The sequence below is a fragment of the Zonotrichia albicollis genome, chromosome 9 (assembly GCF_047830755.1).
Source record: "Zonotrichia albicollis isolate bZonAlb1 chromosome 9, bZonAlb1.hap1, whole genome shotgun sequence".
Lineage (NCBI taxonomy): Eukaryota > Metazoa > Chordata > Aves > Passeriformes > Passerellidae > Zonotrichia > Zonotrichia albicollis.
The window spans coordinates 39,994,011-40,017,181 of NC_133827.1; the positions used below are offsets into that span (position 1 = coordinate 39,994,011).

The 23,171-nt window shown below is 40.1% G+C and overlaps 1 long non-coding RNA gene across 1 annotated transcript in view; it reads right to left on the bottom strand.

The window, feature by feature from the left end:
* LOC141730165 (uncharacterized) overlaps positions 1-22,067 on the bottom strand; it is a 43,093-nt gene extending 21,026 nt beyond the window's left edge. Inside the window, exons 1-3 of the long non-coding RNA XR_012581689.1 lie at positions 21,870-22,067; positions 20,304-20,457; positions 15,406-15,549 (exon numbers count right to left, since the gene is read on the bottom strand). This is a non-coding gene — a long non-coding RNA (uncharacterized LOC141730165). The remainder of the gene's footprint in view (positions 1-15,405; positions 15,550-20,303; positions 20,458-21,869) is intronic.
* Positions 22,068-23,171: the final 1,104 nt, after the last annotated feature.

Consider the following 23,171-nt stretch of genomic DNA (forward strand, 5'->3'; position numbering starts at 1 on the left):
ACCAAACTTCAATAATGTTTAATAATAAACCAAATACTTTTCACAAAAAAAAAAATTATTAACTGCAACACATTTCTGCAGATCAATAAACTGCTGCCACTCACTGGAAAATTTAATTTTGCATTAGAACTTCAATGTCTTCTGCAAATGAAAGCATCAACACAACCCTCCAGAATTTCAGTGCTGCACCACAACAAACTCCTCTGGATCAAATTCTAGCATCACAGCCAAGGAGATTAAATTTTTCCAGGCCATGGGAATGGCTCCTGCTGGTTTGCCCTTTTTTAATCAAAGCTGCTGCTTTGCAAGGTGAGGCTGTGGAGTGCAGCTGACCCTGGAGACAGAATTCTCCCTGCCCTGGGCACTGAGCTGATATTTTGCTGTTTCTGTTGGAGGGAGGAGGAGGAACCCTCATCCTTCCCATGTGAACCTGCCTGAAACCAAGGAATGCAGCTTCTGTTATGAAGAACATCACCTCAGGAAAGTCTTGTTCTACCTCAACATTAACACGAGGAAATGAACAAGTTCAGAGGGGGTTTTGTCACCAAAAACAACTCTCTATGAACCCCTAGGAGGTCAGTACTACCCAAAAGGCTGGCTCCAACATTCCCTGCCCAAGGATCTCCTCTCATGGCCAAATTACCTCCCAAACAAGTTTAAAATCTGGGCTTGCCTCAGTTCTGCACCACAGTTAAGCTCCTATTTCTCTCAGTCCATCAGTCTCCCCAAATATTTGGTGACCCTCATTTTTTTTTACTGTTTCTTACAATACTCTGCTTCCAATTTCTTTTGTTTTCTGCCTCACCATTAGGTCTCCTCAGCAATTTACAGCCTTAAAGTTCACTATATATTATAAAGAAATGACCTTTCATTGTAGTGGGAACTCCCTGTTCCATTTACACCTCTGCTTCCAGCTGCCTTAGGATCCCGAATTTTCCTCTTTTTATTGCTTGGGTGACTCCTGTGTGTCTCTATCACTCTTAAGAAAATAATAATCTGTTTTATAACCTTGCTTCAGCAAAGCTTTATTTATTACAGCATGCTGAACCACAGGTATCCACAATTCCACAGGGAATAGAAGTTTATCTGGTATGACAGCACCGTGTCTCCCTTTATTCTGATGCAAGCAAAATTCAGAGTAAATAAAATAAACTTTTTTTGGGCTGCAAAACAGGAGATTAAAAGGAAAAGAGGTTCAGTTTGGACCATTTCCAAATCAAACTGGCAAACAGGTTGAAGTCATGATCACATCAGTGCAATCAGACTTAGAGAATTTCCAAATTAAGGTTTTAGTCATAGTGATGCTTTTATTCCTGCAGCATCAATGGCAGGGAATGACCCCTCAGTGTTCCTACAGGAGATGGGCAGGTGAGTTTTCTGCAGATGTGGTTGCAGGGGTAAATACAACACACCAAAGCAGCTGAATAACTTCATTTTAGCATCACTAAAACCATATTTGATAATACAGCTGAGTATCCACACAAACATTTTGCAACCCAGCCTCTGATCACTGGGATTTCCAATTTCAAAAATGCAATCAAAATAAAAAAAAGGACCCAAGAAATTGACTTTATATGTGGAGACAGGAACACATCCCCCAGTTCCTTTTCCCGTGGAATACACGAGCTCCATACACTTTTTTTTTTTTTTATATCCCTCCTCCTTAAGTTCCAGATTTGTGGGATTAAACATATGACAGCCTTTGCTTGGAGTTTACATCACTAGGAAAGATTTTCCAAGGCTGTGGAGAAAATGGAGATTAGTCCTGCCTTGCTCTGCTTTTGTTCCAGACACATTTGGAGCGCACAGGGGAGGAGGAAGCGCTCCAAGGCAGCGCCAGGAAGGCTTAGCCCCATTTCACACCACTTAATCACAGATTACAAATGGCAGGGGACAAGAAATCAACTCTTTTCCCATTCCCAAACATTCCGGAGTTTGTTTCTAAGCGTGTTTTTCTCTGAGGAGGAAATAGCTAATTTAACATGCTTATTAAGACAAAGGGATGAGCTCTATCCTGTTTTTAATTGGGTTGTATCAAACCTAGATGGAAGGGATGTGTTTGTGTGGCTTTTACTGCAGAGCAATTAATTTAATTTACCATTTCCATTCTGCTTGTTATTAAATCCACTACAATTTAATACCTAAATTAATTAATACCTAAACAACCGTGCAACAAAAAGTGAAAAGTCCATGAAGTTCAAGAGTAAATAGCAGGGATGTGGACTCCCCTAATCATGGAATTCTTGTAGCATTGGCTGTTTTCCCATTGCAAGAGTGCACAAACACTTGGGCACTTGGGGCAGCCCGCGTATCGAAGGACGAGAAGAGGCTTCAGTTCTTCTTTCGGTTTTTATGTTTATTAATTGTTTATCTAAAAGATGTTCTTTCAGCCGAACAGAGATCTGCTCAGCAGTCAGCCATGAGCACACTGTGCTGGCCTCCGGGGCAGCCACGTATCTTTATACCCATTGTTACGTGTACAATATTTATCATTTTTCCCCAATACCATTTATTCTTATAACTGGGTGCACTCTCAGTAATAACCAATCCAAAGGTGCCACCATGGCCAAAGAAGATGGAGGAGAAGAGGAAGAAGAAGGAGGACAGGACACACCCCAATTCCTCCATCTTACTTCTCTAAACCCCCCTGTACATAAATCCTAAACCCTGTGTCTCACCCTCTAATTAACCAATCCCTTCACCATTCACCCTGGTGAAGCCCTCATCCTTGTCGTCTCCTGTGTAGGGTTAAAGTCCAGCCACCAGACACTTCTGGAACATTCCAGGACTCCCGAGACCCCCAAGGTGGTCTCGGTGGCTCAGCACCTCAGGACTGAGATCTTGAGATCCGACATCACGGGCTATAAAGTGCTGCACATTCCAATGCAGAGTTCCCAGGGGCAGGCAAAGAGGAATTTAAATCTTCACAGCCACTCTTAAAATCATGGAATGGTGAGGATTGGGAGGGACCTTAAAACTCATCCAGCTGCCATGGCAGGGACACCTTCCACTGTCCCAGGTGCTCCAGACCCTTCCAACCTGGCCTTGGGCACATCCAGGGGCAGCCACAGCTGCTCTGGGAAACATCTCCAACCATCCCCCAGCACCTCTCAGGAAGGTGCAAAACTTCTCAGCACCTGCCCCAAAACCACTTCCCACCTTCTGCTAATGCTGCACATCCAGATGCATAAAAGTTGAGGAATGGAAAATAAATCCTGATTTTTTTTCATACCTTTATGGATGGAATTAGGTTTGAACACAGGAAAGGAAATGTAGTTCTTTGAATTCTGAAGCTCCTGGCACTCGGTGAAATGCAGAATGCTGAAGAGAAGGAATGGGAACAATTCCTTACAGAGAGAGAGGTTCAGAGCTGAGTTACAGGTCAAGGTAAAATTGCTGCCTCACAAAAGCTCCATTCACCAGGAGCAGAGCGTGAGAAATTGCTGCTGTGAGATGAATGCATTCCTCCCATCAGATGATTAATAAAAAGATAATGACTCCTTCAAAAGGCAATGGTTTGATATTATTATTTTTGCCTGTGTCACACCAGAGCATGTGGGCAAAGAAAAAAGTCCTTACCAAGGCAGAACACTGAATTCTTCCCCCGAATAAAAGTTCAAATACCATTAAGTAACCCATTGTACAGATGAAAAGGGCCCAATTGAGACTAAGAATAAATACCTGGAATTCCCTCTCCTGCTCTTCATTTTGGAGACATGAAAAGCCATCACACTCGAGGCAAAGTAATGAGTTGCTGTCGCTTTTTTGTGCAGTTTAAATGCTCCAAGCACTTCATGGATTTTATGGTGCCATAATGCAAAATTTGCAAATGCATAGAACACTATTAGCATTGGGAAGAGATTTTAAATGCTAAGATTTAAACTTACTTCAGAAGTCTTAGGAACAAGTGCAACAACTTGTGAATGGCAATAGATAAATTTTACAGCAGCATAAATACAGGTTTTGATAATTAATAACTTCCTAATTTTTTTTAGAGAAGATTGATGTTAAATAATCCATAGTTTTTCTTTTTTGGATGTACACCTCTTTGGACTAGCCTGCTTGATTTATTTTTAGCCCATAATGTATTTATTTGCATTACCCATAAATAAAATAACACAGCCACATCTGTAGGAGATATATTGTCACCAAGTTACGATGTGACAGTGGCACTTCCAAAAATGTCCCCACCTCCTGCAAGCTTTACTGGCGTGCCACAGCGAAAGGTTAAAAATACCAATAAATAATGATTCCAGAATCATCACAGCAGTGAAAACACATCACTTTGGCATGACAAAACCATAATTCATGGCAAAATTACTCTGGTGAGCAGGAGGTGACCCCCCTTTGGTTCGGGTTGTTTTTTCTATTGCCAAAGGTTTCTCTGTCCCCTCTTGCAGATTTGTCACATTCTTTTGGGCAGAGCCAAGCTGAGACCTTGGATTAAAGCCAAGCTGCCCAATTTCATGGCACCAGATGCCTTAGGATTTGAGCTTTTATATTTCCATATACTTGTAACCCTGCAGTTCTTTAGTGTGTAACTCTGAGCTCCACACCCAGTGCCAGCTGCTGCTGTCCCATTTGGGGCAGACACAACAATTCCTCTCCAGGCCTGGCAATCAAGGACACCTCACTGCCCCAGGGCCCAGAGATGGAAACAAAAGGGAGTTGGGGCAGCAAACTGGGGCTCAATGCCTTCATTGCCTGCAGCTGGAATTGGAGGATGAACCCCCAAAGTGCAAATAGCCCAAAGTGATAAAAGTGTGAAACCCGTGAGCCGTGGGGCAGTTTGGGTGTAGGCCCTGAGGGGCTGGGTCTGCCCTGGATGTACCTGAAGGGCTTCAATGAACAGAACTGCTTTTTATTCCTTTAACTCTGTCTGCCCTCTGGTTTTAGGTGGCCCCAAAAGCCATCCCACCCAGCTGGGACACATTTGGAGGTTGGATTCCCTGGCATTGGGTCTCTGACAGCCCCTGTGGCTCCGGCCCTCCCGCCATTTGCATTTCCCTTTCCCTTGTTTGCTACAATCCCAGCCAAGAGCTCACACAATGAAAATCCATCAGAATAACTCCTCCAGCAGCCATTCCAGCTGCCAGCTTCACCAGCACTGCTCCAACTTGTGCTTTGATCTCTCATCTCATCTCTCTCATATATATATATATATATACACACACACATACATATATATATACATATATATATATATACACACACGCATTTGTTTTTTCCTCAGGATCTATCAAAACTCCCTTTACAGCCAGAGGAAATTTTCCTATAAACTCCCAGCTAAATTTTAAAAAGCCTTAAAGTAGCAATTAGACCGAACCCAAATCAATTGGCAGTTTATCACTTGTATATAAAGTGGCCTCTCCATGATTTTTTTTTAATGCAAAGACATTGCTCTGTCTAGAACTTTGCTGTGGCTCTGAAAATCTTCACAACAGATCTACAAGTGTGGGCTTTTAAAATTTTCTGTCTGATCAAAAAGAAGATGGAGGTGGCATTAGTAACACAATTAGCACTCAACTTGTTTCAAGCTGTTAATGCTCAGCTTATTTTTAAGTTCTTTTTATTCTCAGCTCACCTGCAGCTACGTAAATAAAATCCAGACAATTTCCACAACACAGACACTGAAATGTGAGCTCTGCTTTCAGCAGGATTGGAGATAATTAAAAACAACTCAGCTCTCAGCACTTTCAAGTTCAGTTTGGGAAGGGATGCTCTTCCAGCTCGAGGTTTGCTGCTGATTTTAAAACACTGAACCATCAAACTCCAATTTAACTCCAACAACAAAATAATGAGTGGGGGAGTGGGACAGGGAGCTCTGAGGTGGAACTCAAAGCAGCAGTGCCTTTGGAGATGGGATAAAATGGAACTGAGTCCCTGGCTGTGCCACGGTTCACAAAACAAAATCATGGGCAGCCTTTTTGTTGGAGTAAAAAAGAGAAGAAAGAGCCTTTTTCCCTCCTAATTAAATTATTGCCAGAAAATATTTCCTTGCTGACAAAGTGTGTCCTTCTAAAGAAAGGAAAAGCTCTGTGCCACTAACAAATGAGAATCTATATGGAATTTCTGATACAGAACAAATTCTCTTAACCTGCAGGAAGAAGGATTTCTAATAGACAATCAGCATATTCATAAAGGAACTGGGGTACTTTTAAAAAAACCCTAAATGCCAACAAATCTCAGAGCAGGAATGTTGTGTGTTAAAATAAAGTCTGGTTCAGGGAACTGATATTAATTGGGGGTGTTTTTTCTTGATATTAATTGGGATTTTTTCTTCCTTTTGATTATGGGGTGGAGTTTGGACACAAAGGGATTGAACATTTCCTAAACCTTATAATTCCAGAGTAATTCTTGAGGAAGTTTATATTGCCCTGTGTTAGAGGGCTTTAAATGAATAAATAATTACAGGGCTGGTTAATAGGATGGACATCAACAACAACAAAATCAGCACCACCAGGGCACAAACCATTAATACAAAAAAACAAGAATCAATCTGTCCGTGTGATACATTCGTCCTGTGCCCACCAAAATGGAAATCTGGCACTGAATTAAAGATGAGGTCGGGAGAGTCAGAGAGTCCTGACAGATTCTGGAGCATTAACTCTTGCTATAAATGCAGCTGTCATGCCTGACAGCCATTTAAGCAGGCAGAAATTCCCAAATAAATTGGTGCCCGTGCTGGGAGCGGCTCCCCCTCTCACACAGCTGAGGGCTGACCTTTGCAGAGCAGCACAAATTACCAGGAATATTCAACACTCAGCTTTATGATGCTGTTACTGACACACCATCCCCGATAAAGATTTATGTCCTACACACCAGAAGCTGAATAAAGTTTACCTGGAAAAAGCTGAAGTGCCTCGAGGAGTGCAGCTCTGGAGAAATCAACAACATCCCACCTCCTGATGTTCCATTCATTAAAAGTATAATATAGATGATAATTATAAAAGAGGATTTTCTTTTGTACTCCTGTGCTCATTTTAATTAGGGGCCATAACCCTCTTCCTGCTGTATTCACGCCTTGTGTTTTTCTGTCGCCAATATTAATTATTTCATTATAAAAAAGAGCAGCCCAAGCTTTGAAGGCAATGAGGTAGAGATCCAAAGGTGGACTGTGGGACAGGATGCACAAATCATCAAAAGCTGAATAAACTCAACTGTAAAAACTGTGGCATCCAGCGTGCAGCACTTGTTAGACCTGAAAGGGTATTTTAAAAACTGCTTCATGCTTGAAAAAATGCTGCCTAATTAATCAGGAGCACATCAAGCTAAGGCAGTGAGTAAAGCAGTAATTGTGGATGCTGTTGGGGAAGCAGTGCATTGTTTTCTGGGTTTACTCAGTCCTTAGGCATCAGCCCTTTGTTCCACATATGAAAAAGGTGATATAGGACAAGACAAATGAAGGAAGCAAAGCATGGAAGCAGGAGGCATGTGGGGTTTTACCTTTGGAACGGGAATGAGCCCTGAGAATCAGAGAAGGGGGAAATGAGGAAGTTCCTTGGACTCCAAGCAGGGGCAGACACATGAACCAAGAATCCTGGCCCTAAATCATCATTTTCATCCATACATTTCCCTTCAGGGGAATCCCATCACCTTCAGGTCATGCCTCAGGTTTTACCTTTTATATTTTTCAGGTTCTGTGCTGCTTTAGTTTGTGGGTCTGAGCTCCATATCAGGGCATGGTGAGCTCTGTGCACAGAGCAGGGAGACAAAACAATTCCTGCTCCAGCTGGGCACCAAGGACAAATGATCCAAATCCCAGCCCAGGAGCACAAACCCCGTGGGCTGCAGAGAGAAAAACAAGCAGGGTGGGACTGCCTGGGCTAAAGCTGGGATGGGACAATGAACTGCAAGGTGCAAATGGAGCAGAACTGATCCCAGGGACAGAGCCCGGGAGCGCTCGTGCATTTTGGGGCCATTTTGGGTCATCTTGGGTGCAGCCCTGGCTGGGCTCTGGTGCTGCCCAAGGTGGATCCATGGAGGAGATGCTTTGGATAAATCCCTGCTTTATCCTGGGACTCTGCCCAGCCCCTGCTCCAGGGCAGCCTGCACAAGGCATCAGAGGCTCCCAGAGAACCCCAAAAGGATTTTCTTCCCCCAGCACTGTCTCTACACTGAAACACTTGCACCAACACCCTCCTTTGTAATTTAATGATTAATATAATTTCTGTAGTGCATTATCATTAAAGAGTACACTTGGAGGTAGGAACTTTTCCAGTTAGGATTGGGACTTTTTCCCCCCTAATGTTTATATGTTCAACTGAGCAGGCAACAAAGCAAAGTCACTTAGGATACATCCAACACTACTCAGTAGAAATATGTAGGAACAAATCCTTTAACCGTGACTACACAAATCCTACACCTTATCCTTATTTATCTGACTGGCAGATGAACCAAACATGAAACTTCCCAGCATTTGTGCACAGAAAGTTCATTGAAAAGTCATTTTTCTGTCTTTATCTGTTATTTATAAGCAACTTCCAACACTGGGAACCACAGTGTGGGCAGCGCTCCACAGATCAGCCCCCCAGCTGGTTTAATGCACTCAAAAGTGCAAACAAACAAGCAGAACCCTGGTTTTGCAGATTTAAGTCTTTGAGTAATGCCTGTGGCTTGCTGAAAATCCTTTTTTATTGGAAATTGAATATGTCAGCTCAGCCATCACTTTAATTTGTTTTAAAAGATTTATTAGGGTTTGATGGTTTTCCTCTTGCTTGATTTTCATGTGTTTTCCTGATGAAATTAAAATCATTGGAGCTTCCACTAGAGAAGAACTTCATCAATGTGTCAGGAGGAGCACGATTTTAATAAAACACTTTGGGAAAGTTTCCTGAGGAAACATTTTTAAAACTTTTGAGGAGGCACAGGGAGCTCATGGGGCTGCAGAAAGGCAAAGCACAGCACTAACAAGGCACAGAGCTGAGCTTTACGTTCTCTGTATTTACTGCTGGTGTAAAATCTGAGCACCAACAACTTCTCCTGGCAGCCTTCAGGAGCGGGCTCTGCCCAAATCCTGTGAGCAACACTTGAATCTCTGCGTTGCTGGAGCCACCAGCAGGGTCCTGGCACAACCTTTAGGTCTTTCCTTTCTCCCTTTCCAGTTCAATTCCCATTCCAGATCTGTTCATCCCCTCACTTTTCCTGTTCCCTGTGCTATGGCCATGCCCTCCCTCCACACAGGAGCTCGGGTCTCCCTCCAGAGAATAAAAAAAATTCTCATTTATCCATTCTGCCCATTTTTAAAAGTCTGAGAGTATTTAACATTTAAAAGAACATTCTCAGCAAAGAAGATAAGGAAACACTTGAATTTGGTGTCAATGCTGATCACTTTGTGATAAGGAAAAGATGGAAAAGACTACAAAATTATTTTCTCTGTTATTGGATCAATGTGCAATTGATTAATTTGGAGGCAAGGATTGAGATTGCTCTTATCTCTTATTGATGTGGTAGCTGCAGTATTTCAGATGAACAGTCTAGACTTCCAATTCACATTAAAAAAGTGGATTTTTAACCATCTCATGCATGATACTGGGTATTTTTACCTCCATTTCTGGCTGGATATGAAAATTGGCAGCTTGTCCTGTTTTGAGCTTCTCTGGTGGACAAAAGGATGAATTTTCTTCTCCAGCACAGCCAAATCCAAATGTGCAGGCTGGGATTTTGCCAGATGACAATGAACTCCCAGCTTGTGTTTAACAGAGCTCCCAGATTGATTATTAAATGATTTCTGAAAGGCAAAGGGATGCTGTTGGGACTGACCTAAATGGGAAGTGTCAGTGCTGATAAATTCTTCAGCAAATGTAGAACAGGTGAAGGCTCACATTTCAGTAATGATGTGCATTCCCAGCCACCACAAATAATTGGGAGCTGCTTTTTGTGTTTGTGCCCTGCTCAGAGCAATTGCTGGAACAGCAGTTAAGGTGTGAACATATTTTATATTAATTTAACTCCCTGTCCCACTCCCCTGCATCCTGCCAAAGCTCTGGTTCCTCCATCCCCTTGATCTCCAGTCCTAAAGATGCAACAGCAGCTCTGACATTGATCAAAGTTTTTGGATTCCTATCTAAGCCAGCCCAAATCCAATAAGCACAGTCCAGCCAGGATCAGGGAGATGCAGATATTCACGAATTTTGAGGTGAAATAACTCATGGAAAGCGTGGTGTTATTCCACACATTCTGCATTTTTCTGTGGTTTGAATGTCGTGTCCACTGGCTCAGCACATTGTAATGGCAATAACCCAGAATATAAAAGGCTGTCATTAAAAAAAAAAAGGGTAGAAAGGAAACATTTTTAATGCTTTTCTTTTCCTGTTGAGGAATAGTTTTCCATGAAGTGCTTTTCCCTTTTTCTGGACACAAAGGGAGATACTCATCCCTGCCTCTAAAACACAGAATGACCATTTACAAGAACTTGCAGTGCCAGGACAAGAGGGATTGGCTTCAAACTGCCAGAGGGCAGGGATGGCTGGGAATCTGGGAAGGAATTTGGGAAGGAATTTGGGAAGGAATTCCTCCCTGTGAGGGTGGGGAAGGCTGGCACAGATTCCCAGAGCAGCTGTGGCTGCCCCTGGATCCCTGGCAGTGCCCAAGGCCAGGCTGGACACTGGGAATTGGAGCAGCCTGGGATGGTGGAAGGTGTCCCAACAAGGTGATCCTTAAATCCTCCAAACCATTCCATGATTCTGGGATTCCCATTTGTGGAACCTCTGGGACAGCAGCAGTTTATTCCTGATGCTCTCAGCCTGCCTAATTCTCTCTCACTCAGCAGTGTATTCATTCCCGGAGCTTTTCAAGAGAAAATAAACCATGAACAGAAATCCTGCACCAATGATCCAAAGGGGGAGATTTAGGGTTAATCATTATTAAGATGATCTCCCCATTATCCTAAATGAAGTTTTATCCCAGCTAATCTAAAGGAGGGTGAAATTAAAGCAGCTTGAGCGGGCTCAGGAGCTGCTGCAGCCTCACCTGGCAGGACTCCATCCCATCTCTATCCCACCTTTCCCATCTCTTTTCCCAGGGAAATTCCCCATTAAACCCCTGAGCTCCATAAAATTCACTCAGAGCCTTAAACCCTGTTGATCTTGTGGCTGCAACAGGAATCTGAGAGCTGGGACTTGTAATCTCATTTTGGAGCTGGAATCCCAGAGCCAGAATGCAAAATATTAGAATAATATTAAAATTTTATATTTTATAATATTATATAATACCACAATAATATATACTTTTATACATTAATATTATAAAATATTTTATATTTTATAATATTAATAATATTAAAAATAAAATATGTTAGACGTCACCTCTACTCCTGTATATAATATTACTTATTATAAGTATCAGTATCAGTCTAGATATAAATATAAATATAAATTTCAATATAGCTATAACTATAAATATAGATATAGATATAAATATAGTGATATTTTTAAGAGATCATCCCTCTCTCTGCAGCAGAATTTCCATGATATTTTTTTCCTGGATATAAATATTTTTTCCTGCCAATTTTCCTCAATGCACACTCATAATTCTTACCTTTATGATGTTGCTGTTACACGAACATTAATTTGATTATATCAGGCTAATAAACAGCATTATTAGCTGCACAGTTCCTCACGTTATTCTGATAAATTAAGCTCTAGCTCATTAGTACAATAATTTCTAAAAATCAATATTTGGATGCTTTACAGACAAGGAGCTCTGAATTGACTTCGTTGCCTCAATAAATAATTTATCACCAAATATTTCTAATAAACTACACTCCCAACTCTCCTGAAGTACATCATCCAGGCTGCCATTTAAATATATGCAAAATATTAACCCAAATATCCAGGCACACAAATCTCCAGAAATGAGCTGGACACTTCTGCTGTCACCTGTAAAGCTTGGCAGGACAGCTCACAAACCACCTCTGTGAGTGTCAGCACTGAAATTCAAAATATTTGGGATTTATTTGACTTCTACTGAGAAGGGTGAGTCCAAAAAAGCCCTGGGTGACAAAGAACCAGCTTTGTGCTTGATGTAATCCAGATTTGTGTAAAATTCCATCCAACCAAGCAGACATGAGGAGCTGAGGAAGAGTGGTGGAGACTGGGGGAAAGTTTCTCCAGTAAAACCATTCCCATCCCTGCTCCCACTTTGCCTGGGCTCTGGGCATGAGGATTTAAGCAGCATGGCAATACATCAGATAAACTTTCCGGGAAAATTAGGAGTTCTCTCCATCAATATTGGATTTTTTTTCTCTCATATTTTAGCTTGGACTGGGTTCTGTTAATTTTGCTACACACACTCGCAGCCCTGATTTGGGCAGCCCTTGTGCAGATGCCAAACACCAGGAGAAAATCCTCTGCAATCCTCAAATGACAAAAACCAGTGGTGCAGGACAGCACTAAACAGCAGCACTTGGGCTTTGGCTCTGGCTTCTCAAACAAGATCCAAAACACAAACAGGAATTTGGAACAAAACTCCAAAACTCAGACACCGCCCTCAAAAGCACCCAGAGACACAAAAAATGACTTTGACATTGAAAACTAACAAATAATTCTCTCTTTTTTTTTTTTTTTTAATGATTCCCCCAAAATTAAAGCTATTTTTTCAGCAGGCTGTCAGCTGTAAACATGAAATCCATGGCATGAGGCATGGTTTGCTCAGCGCTGAGATTGCTCAAGAGCAGCTCAGAATGACCCTCCTGGTGGCGGCAAAGTCGGTGTCAGCTTGAATTACAAGTTCCATAAATCCCAGTTACACAAGTTATAACCCTTCAGAGCTGCTCCAGCTCGTGCACTGAATTATTTGGCCAAGTTTCCCTTTCTGTTTGCAAATCAGGCTGGGTTCATTCGGTGCTTTATTTTTTTTGTCCATTCTGCCATTTTCCCACTTTTCCCTTCTCCGTTTCCAGGAAGAAACACTGACCAAAACCCAGTGCAGAAATTCTCCATGAATATTCCTAGTCTAGAAAACTAGAAATTATTTCCCTCTCAGAAATTCTCCATGAATATTCTTAGTCTGGAGAACTAGAAATTATTTCCCTTCCAGAAATTCTCCATGAATATTCTTAGTCTGGAGAACTAGAAATTCTTTTCCTCCCAGAAATTCTCCATGAATATTCCTAGTCTGAAGAACTAGAAATTATTTCCCTTCCAGAAATTCTTTTCCTCCCAGAAATTCTCCATGAATATTCCTAGTCTGGAGAACTAGAAATTATTTCCCTCCCAAAAATTCTCCATGAATATTCCTAGTCTAGAAAACTAGAAATTATTTCCCTCCCAGAAATTCCCCATGAATATTCTTAGTCTGGAGAACTAGAAATTATTTCCCTCCCAGAAATTCTCCATGAATATTCCTAGTCTGAAGAACTAGAAATTATTTTCCTTCCAGAAATTATTTCCCTTCCAGAAATTCTCCATGAATATTCCTAGTCTAGAAAACTAGAAATTCTTTCCCTCTCAGAAATTCTCCATGAATATTCCTAGTCTGGAGAACTAGAAATTATTTCCCTTCCAGAAATTCTCTATGAATATTCCTAGTCTGGAGAACTAGAAAGTCTTTTCCTTCCAGAAATTATTTTCCTCCCATGAATTCTCCATGAATATTCCTAGTCTAGAAAACCAGAAATTATTTCCCTCCCAGAAATTCTCCATGAATATTCCTAGTCTAGAAAACTAGAAATTCTTTTCCTCCCAGAAATTCTCCATGAATATTCCTAGTCTAGAAAACTAGAAATTATTTCCTTCCAGAAATTCTCCATGAATATTCCTAGTCTGAAGAACTAGAAAATCTTTTCCTTCCAGAAATTAGTTTCCTCCCATAAATTCTCCATGAATATTCCTAGTCTAGAAAACTAGAAATTATTTTCCTTCCAGAAATTATTTCCCTCCCAGAAATTCTCCATGAATATTCCTAGTCTAGAAAACTAGAAATTATTTCCCTCTCAGAAATTCTCCATAAATATTCCTAGTCTGGACAACTAGAAATTATTTCCCTTCCAGAAATTCTCCATGAATATTCCTAGTCTGGAGAACTAGAAATTATTTCCCTTCCAGAAATTCTCCATGAATATTCCTAGTCTGGAGAACTAGAAATTATTTCCCTTCCAGAAATTCTCCATGAATATTCCTAGTCTGGAAAACTAGAAATTATTTCCTTTCCAGAAATTCTCTATGAATATTCCTAGTCTGAAGAACTAGAAAGTCTTTTCCTTCCAGAAATTCTCCATGAATATTCCTTGTCTAGAAAACTAGAAATTATTTCCCTCCCAGAAATTATTTTCCTCCCAGAAATTCTCCATGAATATTCCTAGTCTAGAAAACTAGAAATTATTTCCCTTCCAGAAATTCTCCATGAATATTCTTAGTCTGGACAACTAGAAATTATTTCCCTCTCAGAAATTCTCCATGAATATTCCTAGTCTAGAGAACTAGAAATTATTTCCCTCTCAGAAATTCTCCATGAATATTCCTAGTCTGGAGAAAACTTGGAAGAAAATATCTAGAATAACACTGGGTGGGTTAATTGGGTCAAATAACTGATCTAACCCTCCTTATGCAATAATTTCTTCTAAAATCCAATCCCATTTTCTGGGAAAAAAACCTTCTCATTAAATTACTCCTTAAATCTGTGTTCAATGTATATTTAACTACAAGAGGGCAGGAGTTTTAGCAGAGCATCTCCACATAAGTTGGCCTAAATGCCTCTAATATTGGCATTTTACTCAGTAATTAACATAATTTACACTATGGCGCTTATTTGCTTTCCAAAAATCAATCCCTCTGCTACGTTCCCGAGGAAAAAGTAAAAAAGAAAAAAGATAAAATCTATTTCCAAAGACTTTTATGGAGTAAAATCATTTAGTTGCTGGATGGATTTAGCTGCCCTGCTGTGAGGTCAAACCTAGGAGGGCAGATCATGTCCTGATGGGTTTACAGCTCCTTTTTTTAAGCATTCTTCTGCACTGCCCTTATTTCACCAGGAAAAGAGAATTTAATTGAACTACTCCCAACCCCAGCCTCTGGGCATGCAGGTTTGCTTTGAAGAGAAAAATTACGTGTACAGCTTATAAAGGTAACGTGCAAAATGGGAAAATACAGAAACGTGACGTGTTTAAAGTCTAGACACAGAGAAATAATAATAATAGTAATAATAGCAATAATAGCAATAATAGTAATAATAGTAATAGCAATAATAGTAATAATAGTAATAGTAATATTAATAGTAATAGTAATAGTAATAGTAATAGTAATAGTAATAGTAATAGTAATAATAATAATAATAATAATAATAATAATAATAATAATAAAGTGCAATCTGTTGAAAATTCACGGGTTTGTAACTCAGTCACAGTGCTCAGGTTTCTCCTCTCAAAGCAAAGCATCCCATCCCTCCCACGCCCTCTTTAATCCCAACCTTTCATCACTTCTGTCACCTTCCTTCTGTCACTTCTGTCACCTTCCCAGGTGCAGGGATGGAGAGAGCCCAGGCTGCTCCAGGTTTGGAGGGTGACAAACGATCTTCTGTGCCTTGTTCTCCCTGACTTCTCCTGATTCAGCCCTGTGGAAAGGTCAATTTTTGTGTAAGACACCAGAATTTCACAGCAGATCCCGGTTTTCTACAGGTTTTCACCTCAGTGCATCAGAGCAGGGAGGGAGTGAGAAATCACCTGCTCATCCCTGCAGGGCGACAAAGATCCTTTCTTGGGGGCTGGAATGACATCCAGCTCCCAAAGCATCCAAATTCCCAACCAGGAAAAAACCCAAGATGCTATTTTGTTTTGTTCAATAATATTTTTCATATTATTTATAGTAATAATAATAATAATAATGAGATCTTTAATTCAATTAATTCAGAATTTTAATATTTTCAGTAATTCAATATTTGAATGCAATTATTTTTGATTAATTGAGCAATTGTTATTAAAATAGTAATAATATTTATATTCAATTAATTCAGTATTTTAATATTTTCAGTAATTCAATATTTTGATTGAATTAATTTTAAGTAATTAATAAATTATTATTAAAATAATAATATTTAATCCAATTAATTTTGATTAATTAAGCAATTATTGTTATTAAAATAATAATATGATAGAATATTATATCATTATATAAGAATATATATTAGTTATATATAAATTATATACAATATATATTATATATTATAATATATATAATATATAATATATATATAATACATATAATATATAATATATATAATACATATAATATATATAATATAACACAATATTATATAATATTATTTAAATAATATAATAATATTATATGTATTTAATAATAATATGTATTTAATAATAATGTATTTTATAATAATATTATATGTATTTAATTCAGAATAATAATAATAATAATAATGATAATGATGATGATGATGATAATAATAATAATAATAATAATAATAATAATAATAATAATAATAATAATAATATCAATTCAATTAATTCAGTTACAGCCAGTTTAAAAGAGGGGCTGCAACTTAATTAACACATCACATTCTGCTCTGTCTAGCACATGGCTGCATTTGCTTGTAGGGAAAGAATATTATTATTTTCCAGCAGTGTGGATCAGTCTGTCACCTGTAATAAACAAGCCCAATTTTTTTTTTTTCTATTAAGATTTGTTGCTTTTAATTTGGAATTTTTTTTTTTTCTGTTTTTCTTGTGCCTAATTGGGATGGCTGAAATGCATGGTTTTTTGTGTGCAATCTTCAATTATCAATGAGTTTTTGGGGTTAAATTAAAACAATACAGAGCATCCTCTGAAGGCAGAGTCAGAGGGTTCACAAGAGCCCAGAAAAAAATCTGTCTCCTTGTTGCTAACAAACTGTATTTTATTGTTTAGAGGCAAGGAAAGGAGGGCTCAGCACTTTGAGTCACCACTGGTGTAATATTAACATCCTGTCCATCCTGGGCCTGAGGCAAAATCCGCTAAAATCAGGAGAAATTCCATCAGCTCCAACAGGTTTTCCATCAGGCTCTACCTCAGCAATTCTCAGGGTGAGATCTGGGCTCTGGATAATGGGAAAGGTCTCATTGACTTCAAGGGAAGTAGAATTGCTCCTACTGCAGCTAACGGGCAAAAAAAATTATTTTGTTCTGTTTTCCTGCTCATTGTGTGAGGAGAATTTCTGGGAATGACACCTCTGATCCATTATTTACCTTCTGTGATGTTTTTTATTATAAGGACGCGGGAAAACAAGAAAACCAGAATTCCTGAGTGCATCTTAAAAGCATCAATTGCATTTTCAAAATAATCAATCTTCTAATCTGTTCTCTATTCTCGGTGGTTTTGAGGGTATGAGAACAGTGTTACCTTTGAACTGGCTTGGATTTGGGGAGGGATTTTTCCTGTTTTTCTTTGAGCAATGCCATTAACCAGTGGCCAGGAGCTCACAGCTAATGATGTACAGCTCCTGCCACAAAGGTTTATTTGCTCTCCAGCTCCATTTGTTGAACAAGATCAGAGTCCTTGCTTTGTTAGGAATTTTTTTGGGATGCGTTGCGAGGAGCCAGATGTCAAAAAAATCCAACCTGAGAATTAACTCCAGTCACTGTCAGAGCTGAAATCTGTTATTATGCCTGTACTGCATGTGTCTGTGACTGATTTAAATGATGCCTTCCACAGACTGCTTAAAGCAAATTTAAATCTCTATTTATAGTGTGTAATCAGCTGTCTGGCACGAGCCTCCCCGTGGAGACATTCCCATCTTTTCTGGTGCCTCTCTGGCTATTCCTGGAATGTCACCACATCCAAAACACATTCCACGAGTAAAGCTACAGCCAAAGGAAATTCAATTTCCCTTCAGTACACACTGCAGAGGTATTGAGGCAAAATGCTCTTCAGAGACCATTTCCCCATAGTCTGAGAACCCTTGTGTGGCATCTGACACTTGAGAAAGCAAACAGAGCCAGGCAGGACAAAGCCAAATCTTCCCAAAATGAGTCCTTTTGGCCAAGAGCTTTCTCAAGAGGTGGGCAAAGGAAAGGGAAAAATGGTTCAATCTCACTGGGGTAGGCTGGGATCAGTTATTGGGAAGGAATTGTTCACTGGGAGAATGGAGAGGGCTGGGATGGGATTCCCTGGATCCCTGAAGTGCCCAAGGCCAGGTTGGACATTGGGGTTGGAACAGCCTGGGACAGCGGGAGGTGTCCCTGCCCATCCAGGGTGGAATAAGATAGGATTTAATCTCCCTTCAAACCCCAAAAATTCCAATATTCTATGACCAAATCCATTTGGTCCGTGTGACCTAATGAGATTTTTATTTCAGCCTGCACCAACAGCAGTTCCTACTCACCCAATACCTTTGTACCACACAAAAACAGCCATGGAAAGACCTAGAAACTTCCTAAAAGCTTCAGAAAAACTCCCCAAAAGCTTCAGAACCTGCTGCTTTTTGCTCACCGCCAGCAGCAGAAGCTCCTCTGCCTCCCCACCCCAGGAACTTGCCAGGCTTATGGCTCTACTTTGTCCAAAACCAGGACATTTCCAATAATAAGAACAGCTTGATTTTCTGCCTCAGATTTCACCACCCAAATCCAAAAAAGAAGAAAAAAAAGTGAGGAACATCTTTGAAGACACTTCTCCCAATAACCCCAAGTGCAAGACTGGGACTTGCTCAAACACCAAACTAAAAGACACCAAATTAAAAATTTAGCTGATACTAAGAATTCACAATATCACCACCAAGGACATTTTCCTACCTCATCCTGGCTACAAAATCACATTCTGTTCTTCCACTGCACTTCACAACGTTTGAAATGGCAAACACAGCCTTTAGAAAGTTCAAAAGCAAACCCCAACTTCCTTTCTAATTTGAATCCTGTTGTCACAGAGCAGGAGCAGATGTGCAAATGTTTGTTTACTCCGTTCTTGATAGTAGGCATTTACCAGCAGATGCATGAAATTAATTTCTGCCCTAGTATTAAAAATCATTTCCTCCATTTAAATGTCTCCTTGATAAAGAAACAGGATCATGAAGTGGTTCAGTTGATGAAGCAGCACAAATAGAAACAATAGTTCCTATTTTAGGAGTGCTATTTCTATTTGCTTAAATTGCACAGGGTGTCTTGCAGGAAAACAAATAATTATTTGTCAAGTCTTCCATCCAAACATTTTCCTTTGGAATGTGCTTCCAAGAGCAGCATAGAAAAAGATGCATTTTTAACTGCAAGAAAAGGAATTTTGGTGTCAGGTGGGTTTCACACAGTCAAAGGAAAAGGAAAGAATTCATGTCCTTGTTTTTCCCTCCTTTTTTTCACTTTTGGGGAGCACAGGGAAGTTGCAAAAGAACATTTTATTCCCAGATTATTTTTATTTTGGGCTCAAGGACGTGTCCGCAGGAAGCCTTTGAGGCTGACAGGGAGAAAGTGAGGGGAGCTTGTCCTGGAACCAATGCCCCTCTTGGGCTCCTGGTTGTTCTTTTGGAATTTCCAGTTCTGCAATGGGATTTCAGAGAATTCCTGGTTTTGGAATTTCCAGTTCTGCAATGGGATTTCAGAGAATTCCTGATGCTCCCATGCCTGTGCTCCATGGATTGCCAAATTCCTGATCCTACACCTTCTGCGTTTCATAATAAAGCTCAATAAATAAATAAGTAAATAAATAAAGGGCTACCATGGTGTTACCTCCTATAAATCCATTATTTTTAAGCAGAGCTGCCCTAGAAACTGAGAAAAATAAAAGTGGATTTAATTTTGCCACATACCCAACAGATCCAGTCTCTGGACTGTCCCTGGGCACAGGCAGAGGTGTCACCTCTGGTCAGGTGGCCTTGTTGCAGCCACCAGCCCAGTAATTCCCATTGAATTAGTCCCCAGAGCAGGAGGGGAGCACCAGTATGGAACAATTATTTCATGGCTTAAACATGGAATCAAAAAAATCTCCTGGAATTTCTAAAATAATAGATCAAATTTGGTTAATTTCATCATTACGAGCCTGTAATAACTTCACTATTATAAAAAAAAAGTAAATAAATAAATAAAATGTTTTGTTTTCTGCAATCATCCTTTAACAATCAGTAAAGTGTTATTTCATCAATGGCTCAAGAAGGTAGGAATTGCAGAACTGGAGCAAAGAGGATAATTGGAAAATGATGGTCTGAACTGCACTTTAAATTGGTGAGTTTGAATTTTTGCAAAGCCCCCACAGCTCTGTTTGGGAATGTGCCTCCCTTCCCAGCTGCATTTCCCTCCACGCAGAACCTGGAGCTCATTTATTTGCTTAATTTCGAGTGGCAAAGGAGCAGTAACCCATCAGTCAGAGGAATGTTCCCGTCTGGGAGAGTGTCACCTGTAAATCCATCGATTATCCCTGAGCTGGCACCGAGGCAGTGACAGTGACGCATGGCTGTGTCACCCAGGCACTGGGACCACTGAGCAGGAACATTGTCAAGTGGGAGAGCTTTGGGACAGTCTGAGCCTTCTTTTCACAGTCTCTGGGTTCTCTGTGCCCAAAACAACAAAAAGAAGTCCAAAAAACCAGCAAAGAACCCAAAAAACAACAACGAAACCGCACCACATCAAACCACAATAAACCACATCAAACCACGATAAACCATACCATAATAAACCACAATAAACCACACTGCATCAAACCACAATAAACCACACGAAACCACATCAAACCACAATAAACCACACTGCATCAAACCACAATAAACCACACTGCATCAAACCACAATAAACCACATCACATCAAGCTACAATAAACCACACGAAACCACATCAAACCACAATAAACCACACCGCATCAAACCACAATAAACCACACCGCATCAAACCACAATAAACCACATCACATCAAGCTACAATAAACCACACGAAACCACATCAAACCACAATAAACCACACTGCATCAAACCACAATAAACCACACTGCATCAAACCACAATAAACCACATCACATCAAGCTACAATAAACCACACGAAACCACATCAAACCACAATAAACCACACCGCATCAAACCACAATAAACCACACTGCATCAAACCACAATAAACCACACCACATCAAACCACAATAAACCACACCACATCAAACCACAATAAACCACACCACATCAAACCACAATAAACCACACCGCATCAAACCACAATAAACCACACCGCATCAAACCACAATAAACCACACCGCATCAAACCACGATAAACCACACCGCATCAAACCACAGTAAACTACATCACATAAAACCACAATAAACCACACCACAACAAACCAAAACCACCCCAAACACAAGAAAAGGAAAATTAAAGTATAACTTGTTGCACAGTTTTTCCAAGTCGTGATCACAAAATTATTCCAGTTGGAAAAGATTTCCAAATCATCGGGTTCCCCACTAACCCATGCTCCTAAACACCACATCCACAGATTTTGTGAACACTTCCAGGAATGGTGACTCCAACCCTCCCTGTTTCAAATTCTTTAGTGAAGGATTCCAAAATTCCTTTGGTGAAGGAATTTTTCCTAATATCCAATCCAAAACTCCTCTGGAGCAACTTGAGGCTGTTTCCTCTTGTTACCTGGGAGAAAAGACCGATTCCCACCTGGCCACAATTCTTTTCAGTGAATTTTAGGGAACAAAAAACATTGTGAGATTCCACCTCAGTTCCACAAATACAACCACAGCCCCACCACACAGCGCTCCTCTCAGGAAAAGACCCCATATCACTTAATTAATTACTGAATTAATTTAAGTTCCACATTTGAAGACATTTTTTATCTGGGTCCCATTTCTGGTGTCTGTTCCTGGATCCCTGGATGCCATTCTATGGTGACACCATGGAGTAATAAATAAATATTCCGCTAAAAATATCCCTGCTGCTCCATGATGATGCTATCACTCTTCCAGGAAAATACCTGGGAGGGTGGCAGCTCAGAAATCCAGAATATTCTGCCTTGTCCTGCCCTGGGATAGCTGGAACCAGGAGCCACAGCTGCTCCTTGCAATGACAGCTGCAGGAAAGGCCGACACGAGGTCTGCTGTAAACAAATTAAAAATTACTTCACTCACCTACATTTTATCTCAGGTGAATCTCTGCAGTGCTTATATTAAAATCCTGCTTCAAAATCCAGTGTTAATTAAGCAATTAAGGATGGCAAGGCTGATTTTATGGCGTGGTTTACTCGTGGGTGATGGTGCTGGGAGGTGAGCTCCACCTGCCATGTTTTATGGCCCGGTGAAAAGCTGCCTTCCCTCTCTCATTGCTTTTACAACAAGATTATAATGAATTCTTCTTTATGTATTTCAAATTATTTGCTTGATAACAAAGTGGTTTTATTATTTGCCACATTAGCATAAGGTGCTGTCGGCTGGAGTTCAGCTGTGGTTAGAGACATATTTGCACTGGTAGCAAATTAAAGCACTCCAGATAAAACAAAAAAAAAACAACAACGTGGAAAAGTGCAGCAGCAACATTGGTCACAAATTTAGAAACAGAGAGGATTTTGGAATGCAGAAAATTCAGCTTGGGGAAGGAGGATGTGGATTGGTGGGCATTGCTTATGAGATCCATGGGGTACAGAGGCACTGGGGGAGGCAGGTGGGTCAAAATGATGGATTTTAGGCAGAAAATGTCATTTGGACAATGCTCCAGGGACAGAGTGGGATTGTTGGGGTGTCCTGGGCAGGGCCAGCAGCTGGACTGGATGATCCCTGTGCTCCCTTCCCTTCCCTGATTCTGTGAAATTCAGGAATTCAGGGACCAAATCTATGTGATATTTCTTATTATGAGCATTTTGTACTGAAGAAGCAAACAGAAACACTCATTAATAGAATAAAATGATCTCCAAAGCACATGAAGACTCAGTTCCCAGTTAAATCCCAATCCCAGCTGAACTGTGCAAGGACATTCTCAAAATTAGCGACAAAGGCAAAGGAGGAAGAACATAAAATAATACTGCTTTTACTAAAAACATGATTCACTTTACTGGTGTGCCTGTACTAGGGCATAATAAATATATTAAACATGAATAATTTATCAGGATGTGTTTGGAGTAATGTGCATGCCTGTGAATATTGGTAATATTTTTAAATTCCTGTGATGCATTTGAAGCACAACAGGACAAATGCAGCCATTACCCATCTCACACAGCACAAAAACATCCAAGCTCACCTTCATCTTCTAAAAAATAGAGAAAGCAGGAGTGACAAGAGGTGAG